This window comes from Cherax quadricarinatus, chromosome 7 (genome assembly GCF_038502225.1).
Source record: "Cherax quadricarinatus isolate ZL_2023a chromosome 7, ASM3850222v1, whole genome shotgun sequence".
Lineage (NCBI taxonomy): Eukaryota > Metazoa > Arthropoda > Malacostraca > Decapoda > Parastacidae > Cherax > Cherax quadricarinatus.
The window spans coordinates 58,293,456-58,317,895 of NC_091298.1; the positions used below are offsets into that span (position 1 = coordinate 58,293,456).

Here is a 24,440-nt window from a genome sequence, read left to right on the forward strand (position 1 = left end):
GGCCTGTTTAGTGTGTGTACTCAACTGTATGTTATTGTAGGGGTCGATTTACAGCTCCTGGCCCGTGTGTGTGTGTGTGAGCGAGAGAGATAGAGACAGACAGAGACAGAATTTGGTCTGCTGAAGAGGGCCTTAAATTGGGGCCGAAATATACTGTATTTTTTCGTCCGTGTGGGTTCGTTTTAGCACAAATACGGTTGTCCATTGAACAAAAAATGGAAGGAAAACACCGATAAAAGAGAATTTATATAGAAAGAATTCCAGGCGTCAGCAAAGAACTTGTAAAATGTCAGGAGGAAGAAAAAGGTGAAAAAAGTGATGGGATTTTTAGCTTGCGGCGGTGACTGTCAGCAACACGCATGGCAGCAATACTCAACAGTGTCAGCAACACGCATGACAGCAATACTCAACAGTGTCAGCAACACACATGACAGCAGTACTCAGCACAGTGTCAGCAACACGCATGACAATACTCAACAGTGTCAGCAACACGCATGACAATACTCAACAGTGTCAGCAACACGCATGACAACAATACTCAACAGTGTCAGCAACACACATGACAGCAATACTCAACACAATGTCAGCAACACATGACAGCAATACTCAACACAGTGTCAGCAACACACACACATACAGCAATGCTCAACATAGTTGTCAGCAACACATATGATAGCAATACTCAACACAGTTGTCAGTAACACACATGACAGCAATACTCAACACAGCTATCAGCAACACACATGACAGCAATACTCAACACAGCTATCAGCAACACACATGACAGCAATACTCAACACAGCTATCAGCAACACACATGACAGCAATACTCAACACAGCTATCAGCAACACACATGACAGCAATACTCAACACAGCCATCAGCAACACACATGACAGCAATACTCAACACAGTGTCAGCAGCACACATGACAGCAATACTCAACACAGTGTCAACAGCACACATGACAGCAATATTCAACACAGTGTCAACAGCACACATGACAGCAATATTCAACACAGTTGTCAGCAACACAAACCTTCAGCCGCTGTATTTGTACCTTAAAAACTGACGCTAAACATTAAGGAAATCAAAAGGTTGACAATTTAAAATATCAGAGAATGTAAACATTAAGAAATACTGGAGAACCGAGGATCTCTGCTAGTGATCCTTGGACAGTGTTCCCATAAGACTCTTGGACAGTGTTCCCATGAGACTCTTGGACAGTGTTCCCATAAGACTCTTGGACAGTGTTCCCATAAGACTCTTGGACAGTGTTCCCATAAGACTCTTGGACAGTGTTCCCATAAGACTCTTGGACAGTGTTCCCATAAGACTCTTGGACAGTGTTCCCATAAGACTCTTGGACAGTGTTCCCATAAGACTCTTGGACAGTGTTCCCATAAGACTCTTGGACAGTGTTCCCATAAGACTCTTGGACAGTGTTCCCATAAGACTCTTGGACAGTGTTCCCATAAGACTCTTGGACAGTGTTCCCATAAGACTCTTGGACAGTGTTCCCATAAGACTCTTGGACAGTGTTCCCATAAGACTCTTGGACAGTGTTCCCATAAGACTCTTGGACAGTGTTCCCATAAGACTCTTGGACAGTGTTCCCATAAGACTCTTGGACAGTGTTCCCATAAGACTCTTGGACAGTGTTCCCATAAGACACAGTGTTCCCATAAGACTCTTGGACAGTGTTCCCATAAGACTCTTGGACAGTGTTCCCATAAGACTCTTGGACAGTGTTCCCATAAGACTCTTGGACAGTGTTCCCATAAGACTCTTGGACAGTGTTCCCATAAGACTCTTGGACAGTGTTCCCATAAGACTCTTGGACAGTGTTCCCATAAGACTCTTGGACAGTGTTCCCATAAGACTCTTGGACAGTGTTCCCATAAGACTCTTGGACAGTGTTCCCATAAGACTCTTGGACAGTGTTCCCATAAGACTCTTGGACAGTGTTCCCATAAGACTCTTGGACAGTGTTCCCATAAGACTCTTGGACAGTGTTCCCATAAGACTCTTGGACAGTGTTCCCATAAGACTCTTGGACAGTGTTCCCATAAGACTCTTGGACAGTGTTCCCATAAGACTCTTGGACAGTGTTCCCATAAGACTCTTGGACAGTGTTCCCATAAGACTCTTGGACAGTGTTCCCATAAGACTCTTGGACAGTGTTCCCATAAGACTCTTGGACAGTGTTCCCATAAGACTCTTGGACAGTGTTCCCATAAGACTCTTGGACAGTGTTCCCATAAGACTCTTGGACAGTGTTCCCATAAGACTCTTGGACAGTGTTCCCATAAGACTCTTGGACAGTGTTCCCATAAGACTCTTGGACAGTGTTCCCATAAGACTCTTGGACAGTGTTCCCATAAGACTCTTGGACAGTGTTCCCATAAGACTCTTGGACAGTGTTCCCATAAGACTCTTGGACAGTGTTCCCATAAGACTCTTGGACAGTGTTCCCATAAGACTCTTGGACAGTGTTCCCATAAGACTCTTGGACAGTGTTCCCATAAGACTCTTGGACAGTGTTCCCATAAGACTCTTGGACAGTGTTCCCATAAGACTCTTGGACAGTGTTCCCATAAGACTCTTGGACAGTGTTCCCATAAGACTCTTGGACAGTGTTCCCATAAGACTCTTGGACAGTGTTCCCATAAGACTCTTGGACAGTGTTCCCATAAGACTCTTGGACAGTGTTCCCATAAGACTCTTGGACAGTGTTCCCATAAGACTCTTGGACAGTGTTCCCATAAGACTCTTGGACAGTGTTCCCATAAGACTCTTGGACAGTGTTCCCATAAGACTCTTGGACAGTGTTCCCATAAGACTCTTGGACAGTGTTCCCATAAGACTCTTGGACAGTGTTCCCCTAAGACTCTTGGACAGTGTTCCCATAAGACTCTTGGACAGTGTTCCCATAAGACTCTTGGACAGTGTTCCCATAAGACTCTTGGACAGTGTTCCCATAAGACTCTTGGACAGTGTTCCCATAAGACTCTTAGACAGCTGATAGCATGAATAAACGGTCTAGAAAACCCACAAGTTGATAAAGGAGACACTGGTGGAACACTTGGGTATCTTTTTTCTGGAAACGTTACGCCAGTCAGTGGCTTCTTCAGTCCAGTAGAGGTGGAAGATGAGGAGTTGAGGTAATCAATCCCTCAGCCTGGATTCGATGTGTTCAGTCCAAGAGCAATGAACTGAACACATCGCCTACAGGCTGAGGGACTGATTACTTCAACTCCTCATCCACCTTTCTCTGCATTGGACTAATGAAGCCACTGGCTGGTGTAACGTTTCCAGGTGTAACGTTTCCAGCAGATACCATACTCACCAACAGTAATGTTTAGGAAATTCTTAGGAAGAGGCATTGTAAGCTAAGAAAGAACTCAATAAGTGTAAGGGGGCAAAGACTTCAACAAGTTTCCCTTCGTGCATAAGTAGAATTGCACAAAAAATTGTCTATGTTAAGTTAACCAAATCAGTTCCTGATTAGCTGGGCTGTGGTGCACATGCTGGACTGCGTGCAGTTGCCACCTGACTCAACAGGCCAGTAATTGGGAGGTCTGGTTTTGGACCGGGCCGCGGGAACAGTGACCTCCGGAAAAGTGTGCAGGTAGTGCTCAAACACTTGACTGAAGAAGGGTGATAGCCATGGTAATCAACTACCCTCTCATTAGCTTACCATCGATTTTGGGTAAATACGTTCAACTCATTATCAGCAACATGATGGTAAAGTTCCTGGTAGATGGTGGGATGGTTTCATGGGTGGGTGTGTGGGCTGGGATGGGTGGAGTTGGGGGTTATATGGATAAGGGTAAAAAGGGAGAATGTGTTAGGGCTCGGGGACGGCTGGGGTATAGGTAGTGGTACCTGCCTCACCTGTGTTGCACGAGTGAGGTAGTTGGGGGACACTCGCCTAGTTGTGGTTGCTGAGGCCAGGAATTACAACTGGCTTCACCTCGCTTGATTGTGGTTGCTGAGGCCAGGAATTACAACTGGCTTCACCTCGCTTAATTGTGGTTGCTGGGGCCAGGAATTACAACTGGCTTCACCTCGCTTGATTGTGGTTGCTGAGGCCAGGAATTACAACTGGCTTCACCTCGCTTAATTGTGGTTGCTGGGGCCAGGAGTCACAACTGGCTCCACCTCAATTGTGGTTGTTGAGGCCAGGAGTCACAACTGGCTTCACCTCACCTGGTTGTGGTTGCTGAGACTAGGAGACACAGACTGCATCCTTTGCCTTCCTGAACCTAATCCTTTCCCCTTTACTACAGAACCACTTGTCATTTATTACTGCTATCATCTCCTCCGTAAGTGTTAAGGTGTTTCACGTCACAATCCTCAAACATTCACACTCATTGTTACATTTATCGAAATACATTTTCAACTTCCTTAAGAAGCAAGACATCTTTAGTCACCAATCTGAGCTCTAATTCCAAAGCACTAAAAAGCTACTCAGAGCTCACAGAGCAGGCCATGTTACACAGTATAATACTCCTTGCACGACTCTGCAGTGTTCTCTCACCCTGCATAAGAATAATTACCAACAATCTCCCTCTTATAAGTCCATGTCAGTTCTTGATCAACCGGGTTGTGGTGCATACGTTGAACTGTGGGCGGCGGACACCAACAGTCGGATCGACGAGGCCAACAACCTGGAGTTATGGTCTGGGACTGGGCCGCAGGGGGCGGTGACCCCTGGAAGTGATTGTACGTAACGTACAGGTTCTAGATTCCCCAAGTACACTTAACTTAGGACAGGTAAGACCGTACATTTAGCTCAGGACAGGTTGGACTATCCGTAATCAGTGAGCTTAGGTAACGTGTAACCTTGTAAGGATCGTTGAGCGCCAGGGCAGTGGGAGGTAATCAGGTTTTGAAGAATTTTATGCAAGTGAAACATGAGGGTGTCTTTATTTGTAGACGTTTCGCCATCCCGTGGCTTTGTGAATACAAATTTAGAGACACAATGGGAGGATTATAGAACTATATTCCAGGGAAGAGTAACTAGAGTGAAGAGTTAAGTAACGCGGATGGAGGCTCCAGCCTCCATACCCCCTCTTCACTTGAATGACACACACGGGTTTAGCGTTTTACATAAAGAATATTTTTGGTGTGTTGGTAGTGGCTGCTTCATATGTTCTGAAGGACGTGGATGGTGGGCGGGGCCAAGCGGACGTCCATTGCTGAAGACACAGGAACTGTCCAATTATGGCTTTCCGCTGTGACCCGGGTGACCTCTCCAAGGATCGGAGTGAAGGAGGGCGTACAGGTGGGAAGGAATGCATGAAGTAAACGAGGACAGACGGTAAGAGGACGGTAGGGGAACAAAGGAAAGTAGATGTGGTGTAGAGATAAGGGGCTGGAAGGGTCAGCTCTGAAGTGCAAGAATTGAGAAACATCCTTGTAAAGCAACCTTGTACAACGAGGGGATATATATATATATATATATATATATATATATATATATATATATATATATATATATGTCGTGCCGAATATGTAAAACTGGTCAATTAGCAAGAACTCATTTAAAATTAAGTCCTTTCTGAAATTTTCTCTTATACGTTTAAAGATACATTTTTTTCATTGATGTTAATGTAAAAAAATTTAATTTTGCACCAAAAGAATCTTAGAAAACCTACCTAACCTTATCATAACAAGAGCAATTTATTTTAGCCTAACCCAACTAAATATATTTTAAATATGTTTACAATAATTTAGTACTAAGCAAACACAATCAAATATATTTTTTTTCGTTAGGTTCAAAATGATTTTGGCGAAATTATTGCATACACAAAGTTTCACTTGTCCTATATGGCAAAATGAGCGTTGCTGTTTAAGCCAAGATGGTAAGTTCTGCCTATTCGGCACGACATACATATATATATATATATAATGTCGTGCCGAATAGGTAAAATTGGTTAGTTAGCAAGAACTCGTTTAAAATTTTAAGTCCTTCCTAAAAAAAATTTCATATGTTTAGAGATATATTTTTTCATTTATGTTAATGTAAAAATTAATAATTTTGTTCCAAAGGAATCTTAGAAAACTTATCTAACCTTAGTATAACAAGCGCAATTTAATTTAGTCTATTTTTTTATTATTTATTATCACACTGGCCGATTCCCACCAAGGCAGGGTGACCCGAAAAAGAAAAACTTTCACCATCATTCACTCCATCACTGTCTTGCCAAAAGGGTGCTTTACACTACAGTTTTTAAACTGCAACATTAACACCCCTCCTTCAGAGTGCAGGCACTGTACTTCCCATCTCCAGGACTCAAGTCCGGCCTGCCGGTTTCCCTGAACCCCTTCATAAATGTTACTTTGCTCACACTCCAACAGCACGTCAAGTATTAAAAACCATTTGTCTCCATTCACTCCTATCAAACACGCTCACGCATGCCTGCTGGAAGTCCAAGCCCCTCGCACACAAAACCTTTACCCCCTCCCTCCAACCTTTCCTAGGCCGATCCCTACCCCGCCTTCCTTCCACTACAGACTGATACACTCTTGAAGTCATTCTATTTCGCTCCATTCTCTCTACATGTCCGAACCACCTCAGCAACCCTTCCTCAGCCCTCTGGACAACAGTTTTGGTAATCCCGCACCTCCTCCTAACTTCCAAACTACGAATTCTCTGCATTATATTCACACCACACATTGCCCTCAGACATGACATCTCCACTGCCTCCAGCCTTCGCCTCGCTGCAACATTCATCACCCATGGTTCACACCCATATAAGAGCATTGGTAAAACTATACTCTCATACATTCCCCTCTTTGCCTCCAAGGACAAAGTTCTTTGTCTCCACAGACTCCTAAGTGCACCACTCACCCTTTTCCCCTCATCAATTCTATGATTCACCTCATCTGACACATCCACTCCCAAATATCTGAGTACATTCACCTCCTCCATACTCTCTCCCTCCAATCTGATATCCAATCTTTCATCACCTAATCTTTTTATCCTCATAACCTTACTCTTTCCTGTATTCACTTTTAATTTTCTTCTTTTGCATACCCTACCAAATTCATCCACCAATCTCTGCAACTTCTCTTCAGAATCTCCCAAGAGCAAAGTGTCATCAGCAAAGAGCAACTGTGACAACTCCCACTTTATGTGTGATTCTTTATCTTTTAACTCCACACCTCTTGCCAAGACCCTCGCATTTACTTCTCTTACAACCCCATCTATAAATATATTAAACAACCACGGTGACATCACACATCCTTGTCTAAGGCCTACTTTTACTGGGAAATAATTTCCCTCTTTCCTACAGACTCTAACTTGAGCCTCACTATCCACATAAAAACTCTTCACTGCTTTCAGTAACCTACCTCCTACACCATACACCTGCAACATCTGCCACATTGCCCCCCTATCCACCCTGTCATACGCCTTTTCCAAATCCATAAATGCCACAAAGACCTCTTTAGCCTTATCTAAATACTGTTCACTTATGTGTTTCACTGTAAACACCTGGTCCACACACCCCCTACCTTTCCTAAAGCCTCCTTGTTCATCTGCTATCCTATTCTCCGTCTTACTCTTAATTCTTTCAATAATAACTCTACCATACACTTTACCAGGTATACTCAACAAACTTATCCCCCTATAATTTTTGCACTCTCTTTTGTCCCATTTGCCTTTATACAAAGTCACTATGCATGCTCTCTGCCAATCCCTAGGTACCTTACCTTCTTCCATACATTTATTAAATAATTGCACCAACCACTCCAAAACTATATCCCCACCTGCTTTTAACATTTCTATCTTTATCCCATCAATCCCGGCTGCCTTACCCCCTTTCATTTTACCTACTGCCTCACGAACTAACCCCCCACACTCACAACTGGCTCTTCCTCACTCCTACAAGATGTTATTCCTCCTTGCCCTATACACGAAATCACAGCTTCCCTATCTTCATCAACATTTAACAATTCCTCGAAACATTCCCTCCATCTTCCCAATACCTCTAACTCTCCATTTGAGAGCTAGAGGGTAAGATATAAACAGCTATTGGAGGATAGATGGGCTAATGAGAGCATAGGCAATGGAGTCGAAGAGGTATGGGGTAGGTTTAAAAATGTAGTGTTAGAGTGTTCAGCAGAAGTTTGTGGTTACAGGAAAGTGGGTGCGGGAGGGAAGAGGAGCGATTGGTGGAATGATGATGTAAAGAGAGTAGTAAGGGAGAAAAAGTTAGCATATGAGAAGTTTTTACAAAGTAGAAGTGATGCAAGGAGGGAAGAGTATATGGAGAAAAAGAGAGAGGTTAAGAGAGTGGTGAAGCAATGTAAAAAGAGAGCAAATGAGAGAGTGGGTGAGATGTTATCAACAAATTTTGTTGAAAATAAGAAAAAGTTTTGGAGTGAGATTAACAAGTTAAGGAAGCCTAGAGAACAAATGGATTTGTCAGTTAAAAATAGGAGAGGAGAGTTATCAAATGGAGAATTTAGTCTAATCCAGCTAAATATATTTTAGATAAATTTACAATAATTTAATAATAAACAAACACAATGAAATATATTTTTTTGTTAGGTTGAGAATGATTTTTGTGAAAGTATTGCATATTTGGCAAAAAGAGTGTTGCTATTTAAGCCAAAATTGCAAGTTTTACCTATTCGGCACGACACACACACACACACACACACACACACACACACACACACACACACACACACACACACACACACACACACACACACACACACACACACACACAGTAACAAGGGGACACAGTTGGAAGCTGAAGACACAGATGAATCACAGGGATGTTAGGAAGTATTTCTTCAGCCACAGAGTAGTCAGTAAGTGGAATAGTTTGGGAAGCGATGTAGTGGAGGCAGGATCCATACATAGCTTGAAGCAGAGGTATGATAAAGCTCACGGCTCAGGGAGAGTGACCTAGTAGCGATCAGTGAAGAGGCGGGGCCAGGAGCTCGGACTCGACCCCCGCAACCTCAACTAGGTGAGTACAACTAGGTGAGTACACACACACACACACACACACACACACACACACACACACACACACACACACACACACACACACACACACACACACAGACACACACACACACAGACACACACACACAGACACACACACACAGACACACACACACACACACACACACACACACACACAGACACACACACACACACACACACACACACACACACACACACACACACACACACACACACACACACACACAGACACACACAGACACAGACACACACACACACACACACACACACACACACACACACACACACACACACACACACACACACACAGACACACAGACACACACACACACACACAGACACACACACACACACACACACACACACACACACACACACACACACACACACACACACACACACACAGGGGTCGGTCCTAGGACCAGTGCTATTTTTGGTATATGTGAACGACATGACGGAAGGGTTAGACTCAGAAGTGTCCCTGTTTGCAGATGATGTGAAGTTAATGAGGAGAATTAAATCTGATGAGGACCAGGCAGGACTTCAAAGAGACCTGGACAGACTGGACACCTGGTCCAGCAAATGGCTTCTCGAATTTAATCCTGCCAAATGCAAAGTCATGAAGATAGGGGAAGGGCACAGAAGACCACAGACAGAGTATAGGCTAGGTGGCCAAAGACTGCAAACCTCACTCAAGGAGAAAGATCTTGGGGTGAGTTTAACACCGAGCATGTCTCCGGAAGCACACATCAATCAGATAACTGCTGCAGCATATGGGCGCCTGGCAAACCTGAGAACAGCATTCCGACACCTTAGTAAGGAATCATTCAAGACACTGTACACCGTGTATGTCAGGCCCATACTGGAGTATGCAGCACCTGTTTGGAACCCGCACTTGATAAAGCACGTCAAGAAACTAGAGAAAGTACAAAGGTTTGCAACAAGGTTAGTTCCAGAGCTAAGGGGAATGTCCTATGAAGAAAGATTAAGGGAAATCGGCCTGACGACACTGGAGGACAGGAGGGTCAGGGGAGACATGATAACGACATATAAAATACTGCGTGGAATAGACAAGGTGGACAAGGACAGGATGTTCCAGGGAGGGGACACACAAACAAGAGGCCACAATTGGAAGTTGAAGACACAAATGAGTCAGAGAGATAGTAGGAAGTATTTCTTCAGTCATAGAGTTGTAAGGCAGTGGAATAGCCTAGAAAATGACGTAGTGGAGGCAGGAACCATACACAGTTTTAAGACGAGGTTTGATAAAGCTCATGGAGCGGGGAGAGAGAGGGTCTAGTAGCAACCGGTGAAGAGGCGGGGCCAGGAGCTAGGACTCGACCCCTGCAACCACAAATAGGTGAGTACAAATAGGTGAGTACACACACACACACACACACACACACACACACACACACACACACACACACACACACACACACACACACACACACACACAGACACAGACACACACAGACACACACACACACACACACACACAGACACACACACACAGACACACACAGACACACACACACAGACACACACACACAGACACACACACACACACACACACACACAGACACACACACACACACACACACACACACAGACACACACACACAGACACACACACACAGACACACACACACACACACACACACACACACACACACACACACACACACACACACACACACACACACACACAATCTCAGTAGTACCAGTTACGTAACTGGTACTACTGAGAGCTCGGCGACGCTAACGTATGTCGTCCCGACATACAGCTAATACAAACTAGAGACGGCAGGTGTACGGCTTGGGCTGATTCTATACATTGTCAAAGTACACAACAATTGAACATTATAACATAAGGAGAATATTGGAATGGAAGCTTACGTAATTGACTATAATGAAACTTACTGTAATGAAACTGTAATGCATTACAAGGTATGATATAGCACAACTCATCGAATGAGACTCAACATTGGGATTACACAATAGAAATGATAAAAAAAATTTGATCGATCGATCTGTATTCATGTGATCTACGGATTCTGAGGAGGAAATATATACAAAGAAAGAAGTGTTTAACAGAAAGGCAGATTCGATGCACTCAAATCTAGACTGTTAAATCTCAGAATTCGGAGAGAACGTGAACACAAAAAAAAATTCTTGAATACTGGTAAGTTGATACTGTAATTATTCATCTATACAGGTTATTTACATTTAACCCCAACTCTGCTAGGGTGAGATTGATATATGCAGAATGGGTGTCATCTCTGGGAGGATCAAACTCTGTTGCACTGGCTAACTCATGCTGTATTTGAGGCAAATCTGAATTGGTAGTTACAAATGATACTTGAGGATTTCTCAATACCTGTCGTGTACGTAGGGAATAACGACATTCAGGTTGATCGTCTGACTGAGTCTCAGAGGTAGAGAGTACAGGATCAGGAGGATTGTCAGAGTCTGTCACATTAGTCTGGGTTGAAACTTACTAACTTCATATGATCTAAATGCGATTCTTTATACCGACCAGTACTAATTTCTCTAACCTTATACTTATTGCCAGTGATATGTTCAACTACTCGATAAGGACCAACAAACTTTCGATCAAGCTTAGGCATTGCAGACGTTTTGTTAAAGTTAGTCTGCATAACTCTCAAACCTACTTTGATTTTGGACGGCTTTGCTCGAGTGTTTGCGACTCTAGTAAATTCTGCTGTTGATTTATGAAGTGTTTCACGGATTCTTCTAAAGTCGCTTTGAGCTAAGCTGGTACGAGTTGCTATGAAATCATCAGGGTTGTAATTTGGTTTTGGATTAGAATATAGCAACTCATAAGGCAAGCGTTTATCTACACCGTACAATGCATAATGTGGAGTGTCACCTATAGAAACATTGTAAGCAGAATTTATGGCACACTGCACATCAGGTATAACTTCATCCCAAGTTTCACTGTTGAGATTGATAGTGGCTCCCAAGACATCAAGTACTTTCTTATTGTTTCGTTTCGCTAACCCATTGCTGGCAGGATGATGAGGAACAATGGTAGATTTAGAGATCTTGTACAAGGTACACAAATTTTCAAGAATCTCATTACAAAATTCACCTCCATTATCTGTCACTAGGGACTTAGGGGTGGTATGCCTGCAGATAATGCGTTCTTTAAACGCTTTAGCTACTGTCTCTGCAGTCTTATCTGCAATAGGAACTAACTCACAATATCTGGTGAAATGGTCTACCATATTACGCAGATGTTTGTTGCCCTGGAGAGAACATTGGAAATTAGTTAACAAATCTAGCGCAGCTCTTTCCCACGGTTCGCTAGTAGTTGGATACAATTGGATTGGATTAGGACCATTAGCATTACCTTTATGGTGCAGGATCAGGGGAGACATGATAACGACATACAAGATACTGCGGGGAATAGACAAGGTGGACAGAGATAGGATGTTCCAGAGAGGGTACACAGAAACAAGGGGTCACAACTAGAAGCTGAAGACTCAGACGAGTCACAGGGACGTTAGGAAGTATTTCTTCAGTCATAGAGTCGTCAGGAAGTGGAATAGCCTAGCAAGTGAAGTAGTGGAGGCAGGAACCATACATAGTTTTAAGAAGAGGTATGACAAAGCTCAGGAAGCAGAGAGGGAGAGGACCTAGTAGCGATCAGTGAAGAGGCGGGGCCAGGAGCCGAGTCTCGACCCCTGCAACCACAATTAGGTGAGTACAATTAGGCGAGTGTACACACACACACACACACACACACACACACACACACACACACACACATGCATATTCTTGGACTGCAAGAAGGCGTTTGACACAGTTCCACACAAGAGATTGGTGCAAAAACTGGAGGACCAAGCAGGGATAACAGGGAAGGCACTACAATGGATCAGGGAATACTTGTCAGGAAGACAGCAGCGAGTCATGGTACGTGGCGAGGTGTCAGAGTGGGCACCTGTGACCAGCGGGGTCCCGCAGGGGTCAGTCCTAGGACCAGTGCTGTTTCTGGTATTTGTGAACGACATGACGGAAGGAATAGACTCTGAGGTGTCCCTGTTTGCAGATGACGTGAAGTTGATGAGAAGAATTCACTCGATCGAAGACCAGGCAGAACTACAAAGGGATCTGGACAGGCTGCAGACCTGGTCCAGCAATTGGCTCCTGGAGTTCAATCCCACCAAGTGCAAAGTCATGAAGATTGGGGAAGGGCAAAGAAGACCGCACACGGAGTACAGTCTAGGGGGCCAGAGACTACAAACCTCACTCAAGGAAAAAGATCTTGGGGTGAGTATTACACCAGGCACATCTCCTGAAGCGCACATCAATCAAATAACTGCTGCAGCATATGGGCGCCTAGCAAACCTCAGAACAGCATTCCGACATCTTAATAAGGAATCGTTCAGGACCCTGTACACCGTGTACGTTAGGCCCATATTGGAGTATGCGGCACCAGTTTGGAACCCACACCTAGCCAAGCACGTAAAGAAACTAGAGAAAGTGCAAAGGTTTGCAACAAGACTAGTCCCAGAGCTAAGAGGTATGTCCTACGAGGAGAGGTTAAGGGAAATCAACCTGACGACACTGGAGGACAGGAGAGATAGGGGGGACATGATAACGACATACAAAATACTGAGAGGAATTGACAAGGTGGACAAAGACAGGATGTTCCAGAGATTGGACACAGTAACAAGGGGACACAGTTGGAAGTTGAAGACACAGATGAATCACAGGGATGTTAGGAAGTATTTCTTCAGCCAAAGAATAGTCAATAAGTGGAATAGTTTGGGAAGCGATGTAGTGGAGGCAGGATCCATACATAGCTTTAAGCAGAGGTATGATAAAGCTCACGGTTCAGGGAGAGTGACCTAGTAGCGATCAGTGAAGAGGCGGGGCCAGGAGCTCGGACTCGACCCCCGCAACCTCAACTAGGCGAGTACAACTAGGTGAGTACACACACACACACACACACACATATATATATATGTCGTGCCGAATATGTAAAACTGGTCAATTAGCAAGAACTCGTTTAAAATTAAGTCCTTTCTAAGATTTTCTCTTATACGTTTAAAGATATATTTTTTAATTAATGTTAATATAAAAATTTATAATTTTGCTCCAAAAGAATCTTAGAAAACTTACCTAACCTTATTATAACAAAAACAATTTATTTTAGCCTAACCCAACTAAATATATTTTAGATTTGCTTACAATAATTTAATACTAAACAAACACAGTGAAATATATTTTTTTTCGTTAGGTTCAGAATGATTTTGGCGAATTTATTACATACACAAATTTTCGCTTGTCCTATATAGCAAGATGAGCGTTGCTTTTTAAGCCAAGATCGTAAGTTCTGCCTATTCGGCACGACATATATATATATATATATATATATATATATATATATATATATATATATATATATATATATATATATAATGCGCATCTGTGATATACCTGTGGCTAGTTTCAAGAATTTTTGATACTCGCAACCCGGCCTGCCGCCAGGCTTTTCTGCTGATTGTCTGTTTAACTAGGTTTTTGTTGGCTGCCTGCTGGCTGACCTCCGTTGCCATCACAGCCTGGTTGATCTGGCACTTCAAAGTAGTGGTTCAGTGTCCTCTGAAGGAGGACACCGAACTTGTTCCGGCAATATTTTTTATATCTGTTCGAAGGAAAACGAATAGTTTTCTACTAAGGATGTTGTAGCATAGCGTCCCTGCTTTTCATTGGGTTTATTTTGCACATTCATCCATCTTTCTCACTCCAGTGAGTTGTAGTCAAATGTAGACTTGAGACTAGACCTGCAACCACCTTCCATATAATGAATAGGACACATGTAGAACACCTGGGTATAATAGCACTTACGAAACAAGGAGAGAGAGAGAACTCAGTAGAGGCCAGTTTGAGACGCAGCGACAGGAGCTGAGACTCAGCCTCAGCAACCACAGCTGGTAGAGTACAAAAAGGTGAGTTGTACTCGTGATGAATGAAATAAAGCTTCAGTATTTAATGGTCTCGTGTAAAGCAAACCCACGAAAATGAAGAGAGAGAGCAGAGAACTGCAACATGTTACAGAAAAACTTGAACAAGCTACTGTAATGATGGTACAAGTGGTTGCTCATTACCCCAGCAAATACAAAGTTATCAGGAGGTAGGAAGCCAAAAACATACCATCAGAGAGCCAGCTTAATAGAATCAGAAAAAGAAAACTACCTCGAGATGGGCATCAGACCTAAACATTTCACCTGAGGCTCATATAAACGTTAAAACTTTGGCGATATAAGCAAAGCTGGCAGATATAAGAATAGTCTTTAGGACTCTAAACAGATATTCATATCTGAATATTTTTATGTATAAAATTATTACCGAAATACGCGGCGCTAGCATGAATGTCTCGTCTCATCAAGCATACAAAGAAACTTGAGAAGGTTCAGAAGTTTGCCACAAAGATGTTCCCTGAGCCTCAGCTTGTCAACTATTTAGACACTTCATATCGTCAATAACGATACCCAAATGTTGCGCATGTCTCTCATTATTTAGACAGTTTATAGGCAAAGACTATATGAGATAGGAGCTTAACTCCCTCTCACTGACACAAAGGCAGGTTTCAAGAGCTAGAGTTCAACTCACACCCCCCTCCCCCATTGACCACTGAGACAATTACGGTAGGTGGATGCAGCAGCAGTATCCACAAAACATACTTGCACATTATTAACACTAAGAGCCCCTCCCACACATCCACGGACCACGCCCATATACCTGACTTAAACATTATATCACTTTCCTCCAACACACACAATGCACCCGACCTCATAATAATCCTCTTCTTCCCAGTGTGCTTACCTTTTTGTTGTTGCAAGGGTCGATTCGTAGCTCCTGGCCTCGCCTCTTTGCTGGTCGCTACTAGGTCCGCTCTCTCCTTCATGAGCTTTGTCGTATCTCTTCTGAAAGCTGTGTGTGGATCCTGCCTCCACTGTATCACACTCCAGATGGTTCCACTTCCTGACAACTGTTTGGCTGAAGAAATACTTTCTAACATCCCTGTGACTCATCTGAATCTTCAAACTTCTTGTTGCTGTGTCACATCTCTGAAATATCCTGTCCCTATCCACCTTGTCAATTCCTCTCAGTATATTATATGTCGTTATGTTTCCCCTCTCTCTCCTGTTCTTCATTGTCGTCACGTCGATTTCTCTCAACCTCTTCTCGTAGGACATACCCCATAACTCGGGGACTAGTCTTGTTGCAAACCGTTGCACGCAGTGTGTGTGTGTGTGTGTGTGTGTGTGTGTGTGTGTGTGTGTGTGTGTGTGTGTGTGTGTGTGTGTGTGTGTGTGTTGTGCATGTTGATGCAAGCTTTTCAACACCCATCCATCATATAAGGAAATTTGTGAATAGACCTCTGCCTTCCAGAAGGAATCTGGCACATTTTTTCAAGCCGTTGCTAACCATCCAGACTGTGGTGTCTACGCTGGCCTGCCTGCAGCTAGCACAAATAGTCTGGGCAGGTCATCAACCAAGAGGAGAGAGGAGGGTGTGGAAAGACCCCCGGAACAGGTAGACATCAGGTACTAATATTGGTTAAACATGTAAGTATACTCCGTGACAAGAAACCTAAATACTTTTTTCTCGTTTTAAAGCTTCAGTTTAAAAATCTCTTCCAGTATTGACCGATGATGAACAAGCGTTAATATACCAATGAAGAGAAAAGAAATGAGCGAAATTCTGAAAGAGTATGAATCAGTGTTCAGCGATCACATTAACACCGTGAGAGATGGAAACCCAGATAATTTTTTCACAGGCTCTGCCCGCCCTGCTATTTATATAAGTAATATTAGCACATTCTTCTGATTTCGAAAAAAAAAGCAGCAGACAACATGCTCATACAGACAGCGCTGGGGCCTGATTCATGAAATTACGTTTTTATAAATAAATGCTAAGTACCGTTAGCACAAACACTTAAGTGTTCTTTGGAGAATCAAAGTTTAGGTAAAATTCCAGATGCCTGAGGTGCCATAGCTGTGCCAAAAATGTATGATGAATTAGACATCTGTGTAACACTTGGGTATCTTTATTGTGGAAGCGTTTAGTCAACCAGTGGTTTCCTCAGTATAATACAGAGAAGAAGGGTTGAAGGTCAAAAGGAGTATGAGGTAATCAGTCCCTCAGTCTGATATCTCATAAAATGAGGTTAACATATATAACAGGAATAGTAAGGAGATAAATATTCAAATTTCTAACAAGCAGAATACAGTAATAGTAGAAAACAACAATCAATGCCACAATGCACGATCTTGGCACCTCTGCTGTTTCTCATGCTCAGAGCAGTCATAGATAAACACATGAGTCACAGCTTCGTATCATCCTTTGCGGACGATAAAATAAGTATGAAAGCTGCCTTAGTAGAAGAGACATAAAAATTGCAAACAGATGTCAGTAAAGTTTTCCAGTGGGGAAATAAAAATTAGCATTTAATGGGGACAAATTTTAACTGCTTAGATACGAGAAGAATGAAGAATCGAAACAAGCAGAGTACACAGAACGTAGGCAGACCGTCTCGTACACCGTAGTGAACAATCAAGAACTATGAGTAATATCAGATGATCTGTCATTTAGAGATCATAGTAAGTGAAATATAGCAAAGGCCAGGTAAATGACGGGGAGGATCATGGGAACTTTGTCAACATGAGAAGGAATGCCAGTGATAATACTTATCAAATCAGTAGTGCTATCACGACTCGAATATTGTCCCGCTCACAGCGTCTTTCAAGGAAGGAGAGATAGCAGAGCTGGAAAATACAGAGGTTTACAGCCCACATCGTGTCAGTAAAGCAGTTAAACTACTGGGGAAGTCTTGAACAAAGCACTTGAACTGATCTTTGGAATGGAGACGAGAGATATAACTGATAATATATAAGTAAAAGATACTTGAGGGCCTCTGGTCCCCAGTCTACACACGTGTGTTATACAAACGTTCCTATGTGTTGGTTCTACGTGCGTGTGTCGGTTCTACGTGCGTGTGTGTTGGTTGTACGTGCGTGTGTGTCGGTTCTACGTGCGTGTGTGTCGGTTCTACGTGCGTGTGTGTTGGTTGTACGTGCGTGTGTTATTCATGTGTATGCATTATGTATCGATTATACACTTGTATGCGTTGGTCACATTTGTCTCTCTGTGTTATGCATGTGTACATATACCTGTATATTGGTTATGTATGTATGTTTTGGTTATACGTAATGTGTATGCATGTGTTGTTATACACATGTTTTTCGTGTTGGTTATATATGTTTACATGTACGTGTTAGAGATGAAGGTATTTGCATGTGTATGTGCATGCCGGTTTACTTGTATACATTTGCAATACATGTATGTCTTTTGGTCTCTGTTAACATTGTATTATCTGTTGCTTGCCTCCTGTTGCCGCCGCCGCCGCCATCTCGTCAATATTTCAGCTGTATCTTTTCTGTCTTCAATGTTTCTCAGCTGTAGCTTCACTGTTTCTCATATGTAGCTTCCCTGTCTTCACTTTCTCAGCTGCAGCTTCACTGTCTTCACTTTCTCACCTGTAGCTTTCCTATCTTCACTGTTTCTCAGCTGTAGCTTCCCTGTCTTCTATGTTTCCCATCTGTTTCTCCCGTGTTGCATACTTTGTGTTCCTAGGCCAGGATCTTTCGTAAAAATTCACAAAAGAAAATCCGTTATGTGCCACAGATAGGCGTTTAAGTTTCTCTCTCTCTCTCTCTCTCTCTCTCTCTCTCTCTCTCTCTCTCTCTCTCTCTCTCTCTCTCTCTCACACACACACACACATATAATGTTAGACTAGATAAAGATTTCTCAGCGTCATTAGCAAGGAGAACAAGAAACTACAGCAGTAAACTAACAAAAGAAAAAACGTGCCACAAGGATACTACAAATCCTTTTTCATTATTAAAACAGTGGCATGGGAGACACGAGCATGTATTCTTTTTTTTATTTACGTTTAGGCAGGTTTGGAAAACTTGATTTATTTATCCATGAAAATTTATTTGGCAGGAGAAAGTGTTCCCATAAATCGAAAACCCGGCAAAAAATGTGTCCATTTTATTTTCAATTACAAAAACTCATTTCATTCAGGCAGTCGAATGGGTTTTTAATTTGACAGTTAAACCGGAGAATAGAATTAAATAAGAGAAAGGCCGGACTAGAACAAGGGAGAGGCAAACAATGGCAGCACCAACGTTAAAATATAAATCAGTGTTTGGCAACTGTGCGTGTGACGTCACGGGATTCAGGGTTTTTGTTTGGGCAATCAGGTGATGTACAGGGCAGGCGAGCAGTGAGGGAACAATCAGGTGATGTACAGGGCAGGCGAGCAGTGAGGGAGCAATCAGGTGATGTACAGGGCAGGCGAGCAGTGAGGGAACAATCAGGTGATGTACAGGGCAGGTGAGCAGTGAGGGAACAATCAGGTGATGTACAGGGCAGGCGAGCAGTGAGGGAGCAATCAGGTGATGTACAGGGCAGGTGAGCAGTGAGGGAACAATCAGGTGATGTACAGGGCAGGCGAGCAGTGAGGGAACAATCAGGTGATGTACAGGGCAGGTGAGCAGTGAGGGAACAATCAGGTGATGTACAGGGCAGGCGAGCAGTGAGGGAACAATCAGGTGATGTACAGGGCAGGCGAGCAGTGAGGGAACAATCAGGTGATGTACAGGGCAGGTGAGCAGTGAGGGAACAATCAGGTGATGTACAGGGCAGGCGAGCAGTGAGGGAACAATCAGCTGATGTACAGGGCAGGTGAGCAGTGAGGGAACAATCAGCTGATGTACAGGGCAGGCGAGCAGTGAGGGAACAATCAGCTGATGTACAGGGCAGGTGAGCAGTGAGGGAACAATCAGCTGATTTACAGGGCAGGTGAGCAGTGAGGGAACAATCAGGTGATGTACAGGGCAGGTGAGCAGTGAGGGAACAATCAGGTGATGTACAGGGCAGGTGAGCAGTGAGGGAACAATCAGGTGATGTACAGAGCAGGTGAGCAGTGAGGGAACAATCAGGTGATGTACAGGGCAGGTGAGCAGTGAGGGAACAATCAGGTTATGTACAGGGCAGGTGAGCAGTGAGGGAACAATCAGGTGATGTACAGGGCAGGTGAGCAGTGAGGGAACAATCAGGTGATGTACAGGGCAGGTGAGCAGTGAGGGAACAATCAGGTGATGTACAGGGCAGGTGAGCAGTGAGGGAACAATCCGCTGATGTACAGGACAGAACAATGAGGGAACAGTCAGGTGATGTGTAGGGCAGGATAGCAATAATGGGATCAACCAGCTGCTGACTCACGGGGCACTGTGTACTGGCGTGGCTGGTCTGCAGTTGTCAAGTTATGTGCTTATGGGTTAGACTCCAACTCTTGGGACTCGATACTCTCCACTGGTGTATCTCTCCCGCTGTTTTGCCCGCTATTTATTTTTTTTCAGTACCGGTATATTTATACAGTTAAACAAATTCAAATTTACACTTGTAGTTTTTGGTTGTGCTGTGTCAAAAATTCGATTTTTGTTTACCTTGTTTATGTCCAACCATGGTTGACTCCATGAGTCATGGCCTCCGTGGCCCTGGCTTCCTGGTTGATGACCTTATGATCTGATCGTGTCTCGTCTGTTTCTTAACTTACCTATCTTCTTTTGCTAACTCTTTAGCTGTGAGAATAACCTTGTGGTAAATCCCTTAAGAATTAATCATTGTTATTTAATTGCTAGACATGGTGAGGGTTCCACAGTGGCGCTTCGTACCCGCTGCTTGTGTGTGCTTTGCAGTACATGGAGCTACTTCACAATCTGAAGGCTAGCATTATGTTTGTCAACTTTACGTATTTTATTGTCTTGTTTATTTGTACTCTGTTATTCTTGTAGTTGTGTGTTCATTGTGTTGCTTGTTGTTGGTAGACTCAACCATTCAGGAAGGTATCGGCTGTCAGGTATCGTGATAGACAGCCGTCCTCTCAAATGAGTGTGACGTGGAAACCTGTTATTTTTTTGCACTTTGGCAGGATTGCTGATTTTCTCTGTCTCGTGAACTCGTAATATAACAAGTAATTCTTATAAACTTTTACTTACATTTAGTATACACGTGACTTTACTCCTCTGTGATTCTTAATAGTTTCTAATTTCCTTTCCTATCTTAAGGTGGCTGGTGTGAGACTGGGCTGTTGGGAAGATAATGCCAGAACCACGAGCTGATAACCATCTTGCTATGTGAGTGAAACTGAAACCTGTTCATTGAAAACCTTGAAGAAAAATCAGGTAATCACATAAAGGAGTCCCCGTCTTTGATTCCTAATTATTTCATGGTCCAGCCTCATTCATTTAACTGATGTGCATTAATTTTGATCGTATTTACATTTGTTAATGATCCCGTGGGCCCGGTCTTTGATCAGACCTCATAAATATTACAAGAAAAAGAGAGTATTAAGAAGCATACAGTCGGTAAAGCGGTATGTATTCGTTATATAAACAAAAGTTTGTAATATTTAAGTGCTATCTTGCATGTTCACCAGAAGGAAAAGATCCGCAATCCTGCAAGAGTGCAAAACGTTTAACAGGAATCCGTTTGACAAATGCGCAAGACAGTAAGTGCCTCCCTGGGTGGTTGCTGAGCCTACTGCCCTGTTAGGAGTCGTTCCCAAGCTCGTTCTGCTTCTCGAAGACATTTTTATTGGTATTTATGTGACCTGGTTGGGTGTTCTGTCTACATCTGTGACCAATAAAAGTCACAGTGCTGTAGCTGGAGCAAGCAACAGCTAACCCACCTCTCATGAGATGAACCAGGTTCGAATTCTTGGCAGGCCAGTAGCCTCACCTCTAGTCCACTCAGCCTTAATAAAACTCGTCCGACTAGGAATATGTTTAACTCGTGCAAATCTAAGGCAAATAAATAAGAGAGCACCAACTCGTGGTAAACTTTTTGGTTCAATATCCAAGCATCTTCATCTATCATACAAACGTTTCCGAGTATCAAACTCCATCGTCATTGCTAAAACAATGCTGTATAGTCCTTGTGGCTTAGCGCTTCTTTTTGATTATAATAATAATAATAATGCTAAAACAATTAGGAACAATTACCAATCAGAATAACTGGTCTCCATCAAAACAAAACTGTTTAAGCAGACTCGTCAAATTTAAGCTGTTTTAAGGCAAACCTAATTTTACAATAACCTAAAACAAGCACACACACACACACACACACACACACACACACACACACACACACACACACACACACACACACACACACACAATTTATGCATATTTATAAAGCTTATCTAATTTTTGTACTTGTTTCAGGGGCGGCAGCGGTGGTGTGATGGACTTTCATGTGTCCGTTCCTGGCCCCTTCACCTACCTGGTGCACGAGCACGCCCGCTCCATCCTGGCCATACAGGTAGGTGCACCATTAAGTACACTCCATCCTGACCATACAGGTAGGTGCACCATTAAGTACACTTCATCCTAACCATACAAGTAGGTGCACCATTAGGTACACTTCATCCTGGCCATACAGGTAGGTAGACCATTAAGTACACTCCATCCTGACCGTACAGGTAGGTGCACCATTAAGTACATTCCATCCTGACCATACAGGTAGGTGCACCATTAAGTACACTCCATCCTGACCATACAGGTAGGTACACCATCAGGTACAACCACTCCAGCCTGACCATACAGGTAGGTACACCATCAGGTACAACCACTCCAGTCTGACCATACAGGTAGGTACACCATCAGGTACAACCACTCCATCATGACCATACAGGTAGGTGCACCATCAGGTACAACCACTCCATCATGACCATACAGGTAGGTGCACCATCAGGTACAGCCACTCCTGTATGCGAGATGCAAACGCCAACAAGTATCTCCACCAAGTGCCAGATGTGGGCCAGCGGGCCGCCAGCAGCAACAGCCTAGCTAACCAGGCAAGCACCAGACAAGCCTGGCCCAGGGTCGGGCTCTGGATGTAGAAAAACTCTGGAAAGTCATCAGAGGTACGATAAACGCAAAGTTAACATTAAGGTGGCTGATCATTAAGCTGTAGCCAATAGTGTTCTAGTTTCCTTTTGTTTTTATTCCGGCAGTTTTTTTGTTGTCTACTGTTGGTGGAAGCTTGAGGAGTCGTGCACCACCCTGTTGATATGTCGAAGTATCGTCTGTCATGAAATACCATACTTAGACGTATCGTGTATGTCATGAAATACGATACTTAGATGTATCGTGTATATCATGAAATACGATACTTGGACATATCGTTTGTCATGAAATACGATACTTAGATGTATCGTGTATGTCATGAAATACGATATTTAGATGTATCGTGTATGTCATGAAATACGATACTTAGACATATCGTGTATGTCATGATCATATCCGAGTCTTCTTCTTACCATTGAGGTCGGGTTAATTTCCTTCAGTTGTTTTTCTATGTGTTTGATCGGTCTCAGCTCTGGGAGTATCGTGTGTGTAAAACCTCTCAACTTTCTCAAGCTTCTGCACGTGCTTGACTAAGTGAGGTCTCCCACGCGTGTGCTGCATGCATACTCTCACTCCTCGGACATTCATGGTGTATAGTGTCAGCATGCTCTGGTCTGACATGGTGTATAATATCAGTATGCTCTGGTCTGACATGGTGTATAATATCAGTATGCTCTGGTCTGACATGGTGTATAATATCAGTATGCTCTGGTCTGACATTCATGGTGTATAGCTAGGTAAAAGGACACAAGTGCAACTAATGTGACATTTTATTGTGGCAACGTTTCGCTCTTCAGGAGCTTTATCAAGCCGTTACAAACAACACATGGACACAGAGGGTATATATAGGCTGAGTGAGGTGTAATAATAGCGGTGGTGGTAGTAGTAGTATTTGAAAAGCCCTGTTTCAGTTTTCCTCCTGAACACTGGAATTCCACCAATCACCTCATGAAATTCAACGACGCCCGACTGTACATTAGTGTCTTTTTACACGTCTTGTTGATATCATCATTCCATTTTTTCCATTCTTATGTTCTGTCCTTGTGTCCACCCTTCGTATGTTACATGTGTGGGGGCAGTTCTCTGGTGTATCATCCTTGAGTCCACCCTCATATTAAAAGCTTCTTCCTTTGTTCCAGCAATATTTCTGAATTATTGATTGTTCCAGCAATATTTCTGAATTATTGATTGTTCTGGCAATATTTCTGAACTATTGATTGTTCCAGCAATATTTCTGAATTATTGATTGTTCTGGCAATATTTCTGAACTATTGATTGTTCCAGCAATATTTCTGAATTATTGATTGTTCTGGCAATATTTCTGAACTATTGATTGTTCCAGCAATATTTCTGAATTATTGATTGTTCCGGCAATATTTCTGAATTATTGACTGTTCTGGCAATATTTCTGAA

At 43.1% G+C, this 24,440-nt stretch overlaps 1 long non-coding RNA gene across 1 annotated transcript in view; it reads left to right on the top strand.

Annotated features, from left to right (window-relative positions):
* LOC138852363 (uncharacterized) overlaps nt 1–23,183 on the top strand; it is a 98,127-nt gene extending 74,944 nt beyond the window's left edge. Inside the window, exon 3 of the long non-coding RNA XR_011391693.1 lies at nt 22,344–23,183. This is a non-coding gene — a long non-coding RNA (uncharacterized lncRNA). The remainder of the gene's footprint in view (nt 1–22,343) is intronic.
* The last annotated feature ends 1,257 nt before the right edge of the window (nt 23,184–24,440 follow it).